Genomic DNA, 14,397 nt, shown 5'->3' on the forward strand with positions numbered 1-14,397 from the left:
GGTTCTACCCAGGTAGAACTGGTAGGCCAGCAGTGTGGCAAGACCTGGGGACTCTTTGACCCAGAGTCAGTCAAATAGCCACAGAGGTCTAGAGTGGAGAGTGAAGCGTCCAGCTGATAAGAAGAGGGGACATGCATAAGAACATCCACACTTGCAGATAATACCCATTCAACCTGGCTTCAATGACTGGATGATCTAAACTCAACTAGAAGAAGAAAGAAGAGGAAAAAGAAGAGTAATTTGACACAATTTGATGAATTTGGCCTACACCTGTGGATGCAGTAGCTCAAGAAAGGGAACAAGTCTTTACAGCGAGGATCATTCCCACCGCCTCCATACAGAGAGTAGACAGGGATGGGCAACTTGGACATTGGCTACCCAAAATGTGTGTGTGTGGGGGGGGGGAAGGCAAGAAGTGACTGGCTTACAATCTTTCAAGAGGGAATCTAGATCTCCACTGAGGAGTATCCAGTCTGTCTGGGAAGAACTGATGAAAGGAGATGGGGATAGGTCCCTTGTGGTATAATGGTTAATAATTGTTACCAGGACTGATTGCAAAGGTCAGAAATGTCAAGGTGGATATTTTGTAGAAAAAGGAGGGGAGTGATTGACTATACAGTCCAGGAACCGAGGTCCCTGGAACCATCAAGGGAGAACAGCAGAGCGTGAGACTGTACCCGGAGAAGCAGTGACGCCAGAGATAGAGGCAGGCAGAAAGGATGATGTGGAAAGATGGAGCAGCTGGGGACTCTAGACCCAGAGAGGGAGAGGGACTGTGTGCCAATGACCAGGAGGCAGGCTAGCAGGGTAAACCCTTTGGTTGGTTAATGATGCATAGAGGGGATTGTAACCATGACAATGAAACAATATATGATAGGATGAATGTAAAGCTAATGTTCTCCCATGTAAATTATCACATAATTCACTTTAAAACAAACAAACATGAATTCAGTGTCATATGAGATAGTCCTAAAGAAGGAAAACTGACGTAAAACTCAGTAAGGTTTCAAAGGGAAAGCAAAAGAGTTTTATGGGGTAGTTAAAAATAAATACCAATTCACATTAGTATTCTGTTATATTTAAATAATTAATCCACAAATCTCTTCAAACACTTATTATTAATAGGATTTCTAAATTATGACATCATTAGCATGTAATGCATTATTTTAAATATGAGTATTCTTTCTAAAGTCATGTCAAATTATTGCATGCTAATTTGTGTAACTGGAGAAAAAAATATCATATTACATTCATGACTTTGAACCTTACACATAAATATTAATGAAGACCTTCTTTGTTTTCTTCCCATTCAGAGAAAACCAATATTTATTTTGGTGCTACTTACTTAGAAAACAGGACACCATCATGTCACGCTTATCAACTGAAGCAATTATTAAGCACTCATATAATGCAGTTCTTTTGACATCATCTGATACAAAGCTCAAATTCTCTCATAGTGGCAGTGTATGATCTAGGAAAAATAGTAAAAATGCAGCTTATTGTGCATATGACAGATAGTGTTTTCAATTCATGACTCCTTCACATAATTAGACTATCAACTTTTCAGAGCCTGGGTTCAGTCCTTCATCATCATTATTATCCTAATAGCCAGTGATTATGATATTTACATACTCTAAATGAATCTTTGGAAAGCATTAGGTAAATGAATAACTACTTATCCTTATAGAATAGCTACATAGGGATTGTCCAGTATCAGATGAAGTCATTCTGATTTGATGCCTACTGATTCAACTCTTTTACTTCACGAAGACCTCTGATCTATTGACAGCATCAATTGCTCATTATCCCTCAACTCCCTGTTGGTATCACTACACATTTTATGGACAGCTCACTGCCTAGTATTGTCTTCACTTCTTTTTAGAAATTCTCACTCCCTTTCTCTTTACTTTTCTTTTTCAATAGAAAAAGCCTCAACCTGGGATGATTCCTACCAACAGTCCTATTGCCAGTATTCAAGGAAGGAATGGATAAAAATCACACAGCCAGGTTATTAGCTCTAAATTCAGGTTCACAATACTATATAACTTATGAAATTTTTCCCAAAGGTGGAGTTTTCCTAATTCGCTTTTTCCTCTTTTCTCAAAACATTGACTACTTATTCACCTTCACTTTCAATTGATGAAATATTCTAACTTCTTATTTCATTAAATAAACAACAACCATCAAATGCAAGCTCACCCAACTTCTCACCATCAAATGCAGAAATATGCATTTGATAAAAAAAAAAAAAATCCATGTTTTTCTCCTTACATAGGAGGTAATATTAATCTTTAATGTACCAACTTTACTTCTAGTCTACTCAAGGATTTATTTCCTTAAAAGCATATATTTTCCTAAGTATCAATCTATCACTCTTCTCAGGTTAATTTCCATTATTACCATAAGCATATTACCATGCTGTAGTCTAATTAACAGAATATTGAGAAAAAACTTTTCTTGTTCCCTTAATATATTTCCATATGTCATTTCAATTTTGTTTCTCTTTATAGGCAATATTTCTTAAATGTGTTGTCTTGATTCACTGATTCCATTTCCTCCCCTCCTATAGACTTTACCGCACATCCCAATCTGGTTTTCACTACTATGACATCATTAAACTTTTTTCAAAATACTAATATCCTTTGTAAGGAACCCTAATAGAGTACTGGGTTGCACACTGGACTGCTAACCACAGTGTCAGCAGTTCGAATTAACCAACCTCTCCAAGGAAGAAAGATGAGTCTTTCTGCTCTCATAAAGATTAGAGGCTCCAAACCCTACACAAGGTCATTATGAGCCAGAAACAATTCAACAGCATGCAACCACCACCACCATATTTATGCTGTCAAATCTAAAGGACACACTGCTCTTCATTTTACTAAATCCCCTTTCATTGATACATGGTGATTATTCCCTTTACTTTCTTTCTCCTTTTATTCTCTCATTATTTATTTATTTCTTTTTATCTACCTGTAAATGATAATATCCATAGGGATTGGACCTGAATCCTCTTTATCTAATTTATTATTCCAATATTGTTTTCTTAATTTTCTCATATAATCCCATAATATTAAATGTCATTTTATGGTATCTCATAAAATATTTCAAACCTAAATCTTTCCCCCCACCACCACATATAAGGCTTTATTAGAGGTCGGAAGGAAAGAGAGAGAGGTATTGCTAGGGGAAGGATTTTTATACTGGTTGAAGAGGAGGGAGGGGTTGAGATTAGTGGAGGTAGGTGATAGGTTGGCCAGGAATGACGTGCCATTAGGGAGAGAGGAAGTTCCGGTAGGAAGAGAAGTTCCCATAGGGAGAGCGAAAACGTGGTAAGCAGCCATTTTATTATGCATGTGGCTGAGGGATTCTATCATTCCAGCCTTTTGTTATGGGTACAGGGGTGGAGGTCATTTCTTCTGGAGCTGCTTCCTGCTTGAAGGGGGCAAACAGGAGGGAACTGTGTATCTGGCATGTTCTTCTGGCTGGCTGGTCCTGTTGCTTGGCAGTGGTTGGTATCCGGACATGAGGAATTCACCCACCATCTGGTTTGTGAAGGCCCTCATGCGTTTCTGAAGAAAATTTTGAAGACAACAAAACAGGCAGGGGCCAAATAACAGCATCAGGAAGATTATAGTTAATGGCCCTAGGAAGGAGAGGAGCCAAGGCCATCAGGAGGACATTAGGGTCCAACCGTGGTTTGTTTAACTTGATTTTGTAAAGCAAGGAGGGTGTCTGCTACCCTCTCCATGTCACTGTTCAAGGCCTCTGATAATTTTTTTGTAATAGATGTATGGATGTTCCTAATCAGATGGGGTTAAGATTCAGGCCGCAGGGATTAAATATGTAACCCCACACAGGTGTTGTGTGGGTAGGCATTTGAAAATCTTTTCCACATAAGAAAAATACTCTTTTGGCCCATATGCTGGGTTGCTTACCTTTGTGATGTCAGTGCACCAGGAATTTGGAAGGGAGAGGGAAGAAAGATTAGTGGTGTTGTTGTGGTCATGAATGCAGGTGAGGTGGTGTAATTACTGAGGCCAATTTCTGTGAGAAGAGGTCCTGTACTGTATGGTGGTTGTATTAGGATATGATTTAGGGACTGGGTTGGCAGGAATGGCTGAGTACCCCAGATCCCTATAGGGCAGACAAACCCAGCATGAGGTTTTATTGAATATGGGTCCTATATCAGTGATTAACATGTGATGGGGGTTGGTGGATGCTGTCAAGCTCTAGCCATGTTCATAATCCTTTATATCCTGGGTCCAGCCATTGTATGAGGTTCTTTGCAGCTTCTACATAGATCTTTTTCCTGCCTGCATCTGCCACCCATCCCCCCAACCTCCATCTGACATCCTTATTTGGGTTTGATATGTCCAGCAGACAGGCTTGTTGCACCACCTTTTGCAAGCTATGGATTGGGAAGCCATGCAGTTACAAAGTTTGGATAGGTACCATGCTCTGTTTCCACAAAACTGTTTGGTGACAGGCGTTTGTCCCAGATAGCAAGCAGAGTGCATAAAGGTTAGGATACTGGAGCAATCTGTGGCTGTATGAGGGGTTGAGCATGTTTTGACATTTTGGCTAAGGCATGATCTGATCATCAAGGTTGAGATAAAGAGTACGGAGAGCATACTGGGATGATAAGTCCCACTATGAAGAGAAAGAGTAAGGCAAGGATTATTTGACAACGGCGAGGCCACTCAAGGGGTGAGACAGAGAAGAGGCCTACTGCAAGGATGATAGTGACCTGAAGGGGGTGAGGAAGGCTGGGTGGCAAGTTAACATGGAGGTATGTCTAAGGGAGTATGTGGAGGTAGGGCTCGACAGCAGAGGAGAAAGACTGTCAGCAGAGAGATTTTGTGTAGTGAGAAGTCAGAGAGAGAGTGCCCTGGAGAACTAGGTCTTTGATCCAGAATAGGATAGAGTCAGGAGTGTTAGCCTTTGGAAAGAACCACTGGAAGTCCTGGTCCACCTGATCCAGGAAGCAGGAAAATTGGTTGACTAGGCAGGAATCATGCATTTATTCCTCTGGGATGCAGGTGGGTTTGAGTTTGGTCATTCTGCGAAAGAGGAAGTATAGTGGGGTGCGCCTAGATTAATATCCAATGTGGGAGTGGGTGAAACTGTATGTGCCAGTTTTATGAATGACATATGGAACCAGGAAGCTCTGCCAGCTAATATGGCTGCTGTGGGGGTGAAGAGTAAGACCTCGAGGGGTCCTTCCTATTTTGGTTGCAAAGGGCTTGGGTTGAGGGTTTGCAGGTACACCTGGTCGCCAGGTTGGACCTGGAAGTGTTGTTGTTCTATTGGGTGGGTTAAACCTAAATCTGTGTTCTGAGCTTCAGATAAAATGCATCTAATGTGCTTCTTGATATTTCCACATAGATATCTCACAGATTTCTCAAACTTAACAAAGCATACCCTGTTGAAAATGTAACAATATCCCAATGTCAACCCTCCTAGGGAGTCTTTCCCATGTTAGAAAATGGCAAACATCTATCAAATCGTTCAAGCCAGAGTTCTAGCTTTGTGATGGCGGTGGTGTGCCGTTGAGTTGGTTCCAACTCATAGCAGACCTGTATAGCGTTTCTGGCACAGAGCTGGTAGATTTGAACTGTTGACTTTGTGGTTACCAGCCCAATGCATAACCACAATGCTACCAGCACCACACAGAATACAACTGCTTGTAGGGACTTCCTGTGCGACGTCCTGTGGTGCACATCATGGCTGTGCTAAGCAGTGTCCGCTGGCTGACCCGATCGCTCAGGCCGCAGCGTGAAACCAGGCCGAGGACGTGAGGGTGGAGGATGCCTTCTCAGTGACTATGCTGCCTGGGGATGGTGTGGGCCCTGAGCTGATGCACTCCATCAAAGAGGAGTTCAAGGTGGCTGCTGTCCCAGTGGAGTTCCAGCAGCACCACCTGAGTGAAGTGCAGAATATAGAATCTGAGGAGAAGCTGGAGCAAGTGCTGAGTTCCATGAAGGAGAACAAAGTGGCCATCATTGGAAAGATCCATACGCCGATGGAGTATAAGGGGGAGCTAGCTTCCTATGACATGAGGCTGAGGCATAAATTGGATTTGTTTGCAAATGTTGTCCTTGTGAAGTCACTTCCTGGCTGTAGGACCTGATATAACAATCTAGACCTGGTGATCATTCGAGAGCAGACGGAAGGGGAGTACAGTTCTCTAGAATATGAGAGTGGAAGGGTATGATTGAATGCTTGAAGATTGTCACTCAAACCAAGTCTCAGAGGATTGCAAAGTTTGCCTCTGCCTATGCCACCAAGAAGGGACTGGCCAAGGTCAGAGCTGTGTACACGGCCAACATCATGAAACTTGAGGATGGGTTGTACCTGCAGTGCTGTAGGGAAGTTGGTGAACTGTACCCAAAATCAAGTTTGAGACAATGATCATAGACAACTGCATGCAGCTGGTGCAGAATAATTACCAGTTTAATGTGCTTGTGATACCCAATCTGTGTGGGAACATTATTGAGAACCTGGCTGCTGGCCTGGTTGGGGGAGCTGGTGTGATTCCTGGGGAGAGCTACAGTGCAGAGTTGAGATGGGTGCCAGACATCCATTTGCTGATGTAGTGAGCAGGAATACAGCCAACCTCACAGCCATGCTGCTTTCAGCCTCCAACATGCTGAAGCATCTCAATCTCGAGTACCACTCCACCATAATTGCAGATACGGTAAAGAAGGTGATCAAAGTTGGCAAGGTTCGGACACGAGACATGGGCAGCTACAGTACTACATCTGACTTCATCAAGTCTGTCATCGACCACCTGCACCCCCAGGGGAGCTAGAGCCCTTTATTCCTTCCAACCTCACAAGGTCCATACACCTCTACGTCCCATCTGTACATTGGAGCAGAGCCTTACCTCTTGACAGTGGACCATGAATCTCTATCTCAGAATCTGGTTCTCTGGGAAAATGAGTGAATCAGAGTCAGATCTCTCCTTTGGATTATTTACTAATCTGATTCAGGAGGTGTAACAGTTGGACTGCTTCACATGGCAGCATTCTCATTTTTTAGGGATCCCTAATGAGTGTTCAGAAAGTCCTGGTGTAGCTGTAGGTTAATATGCTGGACTGCAAAGTCAGTTTGAAGCACAAGGTCAACAGTTCAAGCTCACCATTCACTCCATGGAAACCCTATACAGGATCTCTATGGGTCGGAACTGACTCAACAGCACTTAACAACAACAACAATAATGAGTATTCAAAGTGAAGCTGAGGTTTACTTCTTCCTTTAAGATTGCCTATCTATGCTATTCCTGCATAGTTACAATTATGCTATCTTAATCGCTCAGTAATTATTTACATACAAGAAACATTTAAAATCTGTGTAAGTAATGAGCTGTGATGCTCATTATGGCATTATTTATAATGGCAACAGAATGGGGACTGAGTAAAAATGAAAACAACAACATAAATTAAAATAGGAGTTGGTGTGAATTAATATAAATAATTCACATATATATATAATTATATGAGTATATAATTAATATATATCATAATGTGGCTCACCGATTTCACTATACCATTCTAAGTAAACCACCATTCATCTGTCAGTTTGTTGTACTGTAGTGACATGTTTGTTATAATGATGCTGGAAAGCGATGCCACCAGCGTCTGAAATACCAGCAGAGTTATCCATGATGTAGACAGGTTTCAGCTGAGTTTCCAGACTAAAACAGATTAGGAAGCAGGAGAGATGGACCACTTCTGAGTTGTTTGTCACTAAAAACCTTCTGAACAGCACTGTAACATTGTCTGATATATTGTCTGAAGCTGAGTCCCTCACTTTGGAAGGTACTCTAAATATGACTGGAAGAACTACCTCTTCAAAATAGAGGAACGTTTTCAGGACCTCCATTTGTTGATGGAGCACAACTCAAAAGAAAAGAAAGAGCTTCAACTATAATGTATGAATCTATGAAAATTGAAGGTCATCAAATATTAAAGGAATGCAAGATTATCAATATCCTAGACGTTAATGAGCAGGAAAAGAACAGGCATTGGCCATGTTGAATTGGATAATCATAGGTTTACTGTGCCAGGAAAGACAAATTAAAGAGACATGGCAGAACATTCATTATCTAAAGAGTCTTACAAGATCTATCTTGAAATAGAATGCCTTTTATGTTAGGATAATATCTGTATACCTAAAAGACCAGTTAATATGACTATTATTCAAATTTACACACCAACCACTAAATCCAATGATGATGAAATTGAAGAATTCTACCAACTTGTTCAGTCTGAAATTGATCAAACATACAATTAAGATGCATTGATAATTACTGGTTATTGGAATGCAAAAGTTTGAAACAAAGAGAAAGAATCAGGGGCTGTAAAATATGTACACCTGGACCTTACCATATGGCATACACAGGAATCAACTTTATTACATCTATGGGGAGCTACAATGGAGAAATTCAATATCATCAGCCAGAACAAGGTGAGGGGCCAACTGTGGAACAGACCCTCAATTACTCATATTCAAGTTCAAGCTGAAACTGAAGAAAATTTAAGCACATCCACAAGAACCAAACCATGACCTTGAATAGATCCCAACTGAATTTTGAGGTCATATCAAAATAGATGCATGAGACGCTCAGGATCAAAGACCAGAAGAGTTGTGGGATGACCTTAATAACATCATATATGAATAAAGCAAAAAGTCATTAAAGAAGAAAGGAAAGACCAAAATGGATGTCTGAATCTTGCTTTTTAGTGTTGAGAAACTAAAGTAACTGGAAGAAGTAACAAAGTAAAAGTGCTGAACAGAAAATTTCAAAGGACAAGCAAGTTCAAAATCTGTGGGTTAGATGTCAGGCTGAAAGAATTTCCCATCTCATGTAACTGATAAACCCCTGATTGACAGGTCAGATGGCAGGCTTCTGACTGCAGAGGCTTATATATCTAAGGGCAACAGGTAGGAGGGCAGGCTACAGACAACTCCTAAGATCAACAGGCAATACAGCATGCCATTAGCACAAGTTCAAGGAACCAGAGGTCAGATGATGAAACAGATGCAGGATCCAGACACAAGAGAAAACAATTTAGCTTTGCTAGAGTGTCTAATATATTGGACACAAGCCACAGCCCTGAGGAAACTTCCTTTCAACTGATTGGCTTCTTGTAACAGACCTTATCATGAAGATGATTAAATTATATTTGATTTCATAATGGGGGATTACTATATCTTAACACCACTAGTCTGTCCATTTGTTGCACTAGAGGCTTGCCTTTTTCTGTTGTACTGGAAGCTTTGCCATTGGTATTTTGGATGTAAGATGGTTCACCCATGGTGGACAGGTTTCAGCTGAGTTTCCAGGTGAACATAGACTCTGAAGAAGGAGAGGCAGTCTATTTCTGAATGTTTCACCACTGAAAACCTTATGAATAGCAGTGAAGCACTGTCAGCCCCAGAATATTGAATACTGAAACATGATGAATAGTACTAGAACTTTCAGATATAGTGCCAGAAGATGAGCCCCTAATATTGGAAGGCACTCAAAATAGGACTGCCTCCTCAAAATAGAGTTGACCATGATGATGCAAATGGAGTAAAGCTTTCATGACCTCCGTTTGCTAATAGGTCACAAATCAAAACAGCTGCAAGCATTCATTATAATTGGAACCAGGAATGTACAAAGTATAAACTTATGAAAATTAGAAATTATCAAAAACCAAAGGGGACACATAAACATTGATATCTTAGGCATTAGTGACCTGAAATGGACTGGAATTGACCATTTTGAATCTGGCAATCACATGGTTTACTATGTCTGCAATGGCATATTGAAGAAAAACAGCATCACATTTGTAATCAAAAAGAACCTTTCAAGATCTTGAAGTGTAATGCTGTGTGTGATAAGATAATATCCCTACACTTATAAGGAACATCAATTAATATTACTATTACTCAAATTTATTCACCAACCACTGAAGAGTATGATGACATTGAAGAATTCTACCAACTTCTTCAATCTGAATTTGATCAAACATGAAATCAAGATAATTAATGGTGATTGGAATATAAAGGTTGGAAACAAAGAGGAAGATCAGTAGTTGAGAAACATGGCCTTGATAGTAGAAATAATACTGGAGGTAACATGATAGAATTTTGCAAGACCAATGACTTCTTCATTACAAAAACATCATTTTAAATAGCATAACAGACCACAGTATACATGGAATGCATCACATAGAACACACAGAAATCAAATTGATTACATCTGTGGAAAGAGCTCCATATCATCAGCCAAAACAAGGTCAGGGTCAAACTGTGGAACAGTGCATCAATTGCTCATATGGAAGTTCAAGCTGAAGCTGAAGAAAGTTAAAGCAAGTCCATGAGAGCCAAACATTGACCATGAATATAGCCCACCTGAGTCTAGAGACCATCCCAAGAACAAATTTGATGCATTAGACCCTAATGGCAAAGACCAGAAGAGCTGTAAAATTACATTAACATAATACAGGAAGAAAGTAAAAGGTCATTAAGAAGTCAAGAAGTAAAGAAAAGACCTCAAAGAGATGCTAAAGCAAATGGAAGAAATGAGGAGGTGAAAGAGGTAAATAGAAGATTTCAAAGGGAAATTCAAGACGACCAAAGTCAGATATAATGAAATGTGCAAAGATCTTCAGTTAGAAAAACAAAAGGGAAGAACACACAGTATTTCTCAAGCTGAAAGAACTGAAGAAAACATTCAAACATCAATTTGCAATACAGAAAGATTCTTTGGGCAAAGTATTGAGTGATCCAGAAAGCATCAAACAAGATAGAATCATTGTACCAAAAATAAACATTTGGTGTTCAACCATTTCAAGAGGTAGTATATGATCAAGAGCTAATGGTACTGAAGGAAGAAGTGCAAGCTGTACTGAAGGCATTGATAAAGAACAAGGATCCGGAAATTCACAGAATACGAATGGAAATTTTTCAACAAACTGAGGCAGCACTGGAGACACTTACCCAGTTATGCCAAGAAATTTGGAAGACAGGTACCTGGACAACTCATTGGAGGAGATCCTTATTTGTGCCTATTCCAAAGAGAAGTGACTCAACAGAAAGCAGAAATCATGGGAAAATATCATTAATAACACATGCAAGTAAATTTTTGCTCAAGATACATCAAAAATGGCTGCAACATTATATTGACAGGGAACTGCCACAGGTTTAACCAGGATTCAAATGAGGACATGGAATGAGGGATATCATTGCTAATATCAGATAAATCTTGGCTGAAAGCAGAGAATACCAGAAAGATGTTTACCTGTGATTTCTTGACTATGCAAAGGCTTTCGACTGTATAGATCATTACAAGTTGTGGACTACAGTGTGGAGGATCAGTATCCTGAGAACATTTAAGTGTGTTCATGAGGAATTTGTACACTGACCACGAGACAGTTGTTCAAAAATCGAGGGGATATTGAATGGTTTAAAATCAGAAAAAGTGTGGACCAGAGTTGTATTCTTTCACCATATTTATCCAATCTGTATGATGAACAAATAATCCACGAAGGTGGATTATAATGAAGAAGAACATGGTATCAATATTGGAGGAAGACTCATTAACAACCTGTGATACACAGTGGACACAAACTTGCTTGCTGATATAAAAAGGACTTAAAATACTTACTGATGAATATCAAAGACAACAGCTTTTGGTATTAGTTACTTCTCAATGTAAAGAAAACAAAAATCCTTACTACTGGAGTAGTAAATAACATCATGATAAATGGAGAAATGATTGAAGTTGTCAAAGACTTCATTTTCTTTGGGTCCACCATCAGCACTCATGGAAGCAGTAGGCAAGAAATCAAACGACATATTGCACTAGGCAAATCTGCTGTCCAAGACTTCTTTAAAGAGTTCAAGAGCCAAGATGTCAGTTTGAGGACTAAAGTGTGCCTGACCTAAGCCCTGGTATTTTCAATAGTTTCATATGCATGTGAAAGTTGGACAGTGAATAAGGAAGACCATAGAAAAACATACCTTTGAGTTATGGTGTTGGAAAAGAATAATAAAAGCACCATGGGACTGCTAGAAGAACAAACAAATCTTTGTTGGAAGAACTACAATCAGAATGCTCCTTGGAAGCCAGAATGACAAGACTTTGTACCTCATACTTTGGACATATTGTCCGGAGGGATCAGTCCCTCGAAAATGGTATCATGCTAGGTAAAGTGGAAGCTCAGCGAAATGAGGAAGACCCCCAACAAGAAGTATTGGCACACTGGCAGCAGCAATGGGCTCAACTTAACAATGATTGTGAAGATGGTGCAGGATTGGACGGTGTTTCATTTTGTTGTGCATAACTAAGTTTGCTATAAGTCAGAATCTATTCGACGGCACCTAACAACTAATAAACCAGTGAATCCTGGCCCAGTCAAGTTTATACAAAGTCTAAGCTACAACAAACAAACAAATAAAAATGCCCAATCAATTCACTGGCTTCCAAAGGGATCTTCTGGAACAGTTTCATTCAACTCAGAAGGTTATAGTGACTGTTTATTGGTACTACCAAAGGGTCATCTTAATAGATATTCTTGAAAGCACAGGGCAATTATGGGGCCTTATTATGAATAAGTTTTAAGAAAACTGAAAATTGCATTGATGAGAAAATGGTCATTTACTACATTTCCAATTTCTTCCTAAAGGTGGCAGTAACCTAAGTTGGATTCAAATGCTTATAAATATATGTAAAGTGTGAGTTTATTGTTCTAATTATTTGTTGTGAAAGCAGTTCTACTTTATTACTCAAATGAAAGTTATTATTGTCTTTCTTTCTGATAATTGCATTTGTGGTATTTATTTCAGGGTTTTTAAGATCCTTTAAACCCTATTTAGGTCTAGGGCTTTTTTCTTACAAATTTAATGAGAATAAAATAATGGATTAGTAAACTAGAAAAATCAAAACATTATTCAGCCAGAACAATAGAAGGGTTTATTTAATTGACCATCAGAATCCTATTAAATAGCCCTGGAAGGATCTTCACAAAAACTTAAATGTTGCAGATACTGCCATACTTGCTATAAAGGACACTAAAAATGTTCCAATTTTTTTGTGATGGAAAGGGTGATTGAAAACAGTAGATGGAGTTGTTATTTTTTTAGGAGGTGCTAGATATATTTTAGTTCACCACTACACTGATTCTTTTTTAATTGCTACAGACATAGTGATTTCATATAATCATATGTAGGTTAAACATAATAGTACGGAAGTTAAGTCAGATTCAGAATACAGCTTAATAGTACCATTGGATGCTTATACTGAAAACAAATTACATTCACTCTTCAGTTTTCAGGCCTGGTACCAATTTGTTCTGCCAGGATTATGATTATAATATGAAGGTAAGACTCACTAGGAAAGAAAGAACTCTATAAGTATAAGCCAAAAAGTATTGCTACAAAATCATTGTTGCTGTTGTTAAGTGCCATCGAGTCGATTCTAACTCACAGCAATCCTGAATAGAGTTGCTGATAATTATTATTAATTCAGTTCCAATTCAGTGTGACCTTATGCACAGAAGAACAAAACATAGTCCTGTGCCGTCTTCACAATCATTGTGTTTGAGTCCATTCCTGCTGTCACTGTTTCAATCCTTTCTTTTGCTGATCCTCCACTTTATCAATCATGATATCATCCAGTGGCTGATCCCTCCTGACATGTCCAAAGAATGAAAGGTGAAGTCTCACCATATTTGCTTCTAAGGAGCATTTTGGCTGTACTTATTCAAGGCAATCCATGGTATGTTCAATATTCTTTTCCAATACCATGATTCAAATGCATTGATTCATCTAAGATCATCTTTATTCATTGCCCAACTTTAAAATGCATATGAAGCACCTGGTCAGGTGAAACTTAATCCTCAAATTGACATCTTTGTTCTTAACACTTCCAAGAAGTCTTTTGCAGCAGATTTGCCTAATGCAATACATTCTTTAATTTCTTAACTGCTGCTTTCATTAGTGTTAATTGTGTATCCAAGTAAAATGAAGTATCTGACAACTTCAATCTTTTCTTTTTTTATCATAATATTATTTATTAGTCCAGTTTTGAAATTTTTTGTTTACTTTGCATTGAAGTGCAATCTATACTGAAGACTGTGGTCTTTGATCTTCATCAGTAAGTATTTCAACTCCTTTTTGTTTTCAGCAATTCAGTGTGACCTTATGCACAGCATGGTTGTATCATCTGCATATAAGAAATTGTTAATGAGTTGCATATATCGTCTGCATATAACAAGTTGTTAATGAGTCTTCCTTCAATCCTGATGCCATATTCTTCATATAGACCTATTTTTTGCATTATTTGCTCAGCTTACAGATTGAATAAGGGTAGAGCTCTACCCTTTCTTAAGCAAATTATCAGGC

At 39.0% G+C, this 14,397-nt stretch overlaps 1 pseudogene; it reads left to right on the forward strand.

Moving 5' to 3' along the window:
• The first annotated feature begins 5,653 nt into the window (after positions 1 to 5,653).
• LOC102836983 lies at positions 5,654 to 6,811 on the forward strand (annotated as a pseudogene).
• Positions 6,812 to 14,397: the final 7,586 nt, after the last annotated feature.

This window comes from Chrysochloris asiatica, unplaced genomic scaffold (assembly GCF_000296735.1).
Source record: "Chrysochloris asiatica unplaced genomic scaffold, ChrAsi1.0 scaffold00001, whole genome shotgun sequence".
Lineage (NCBI taxonomy): Eukaryota > Metazoa > Chordata > Mammalia > Afrosoricida > Chrysochloridae > Chrysochloris > Chrysochloris asiatica.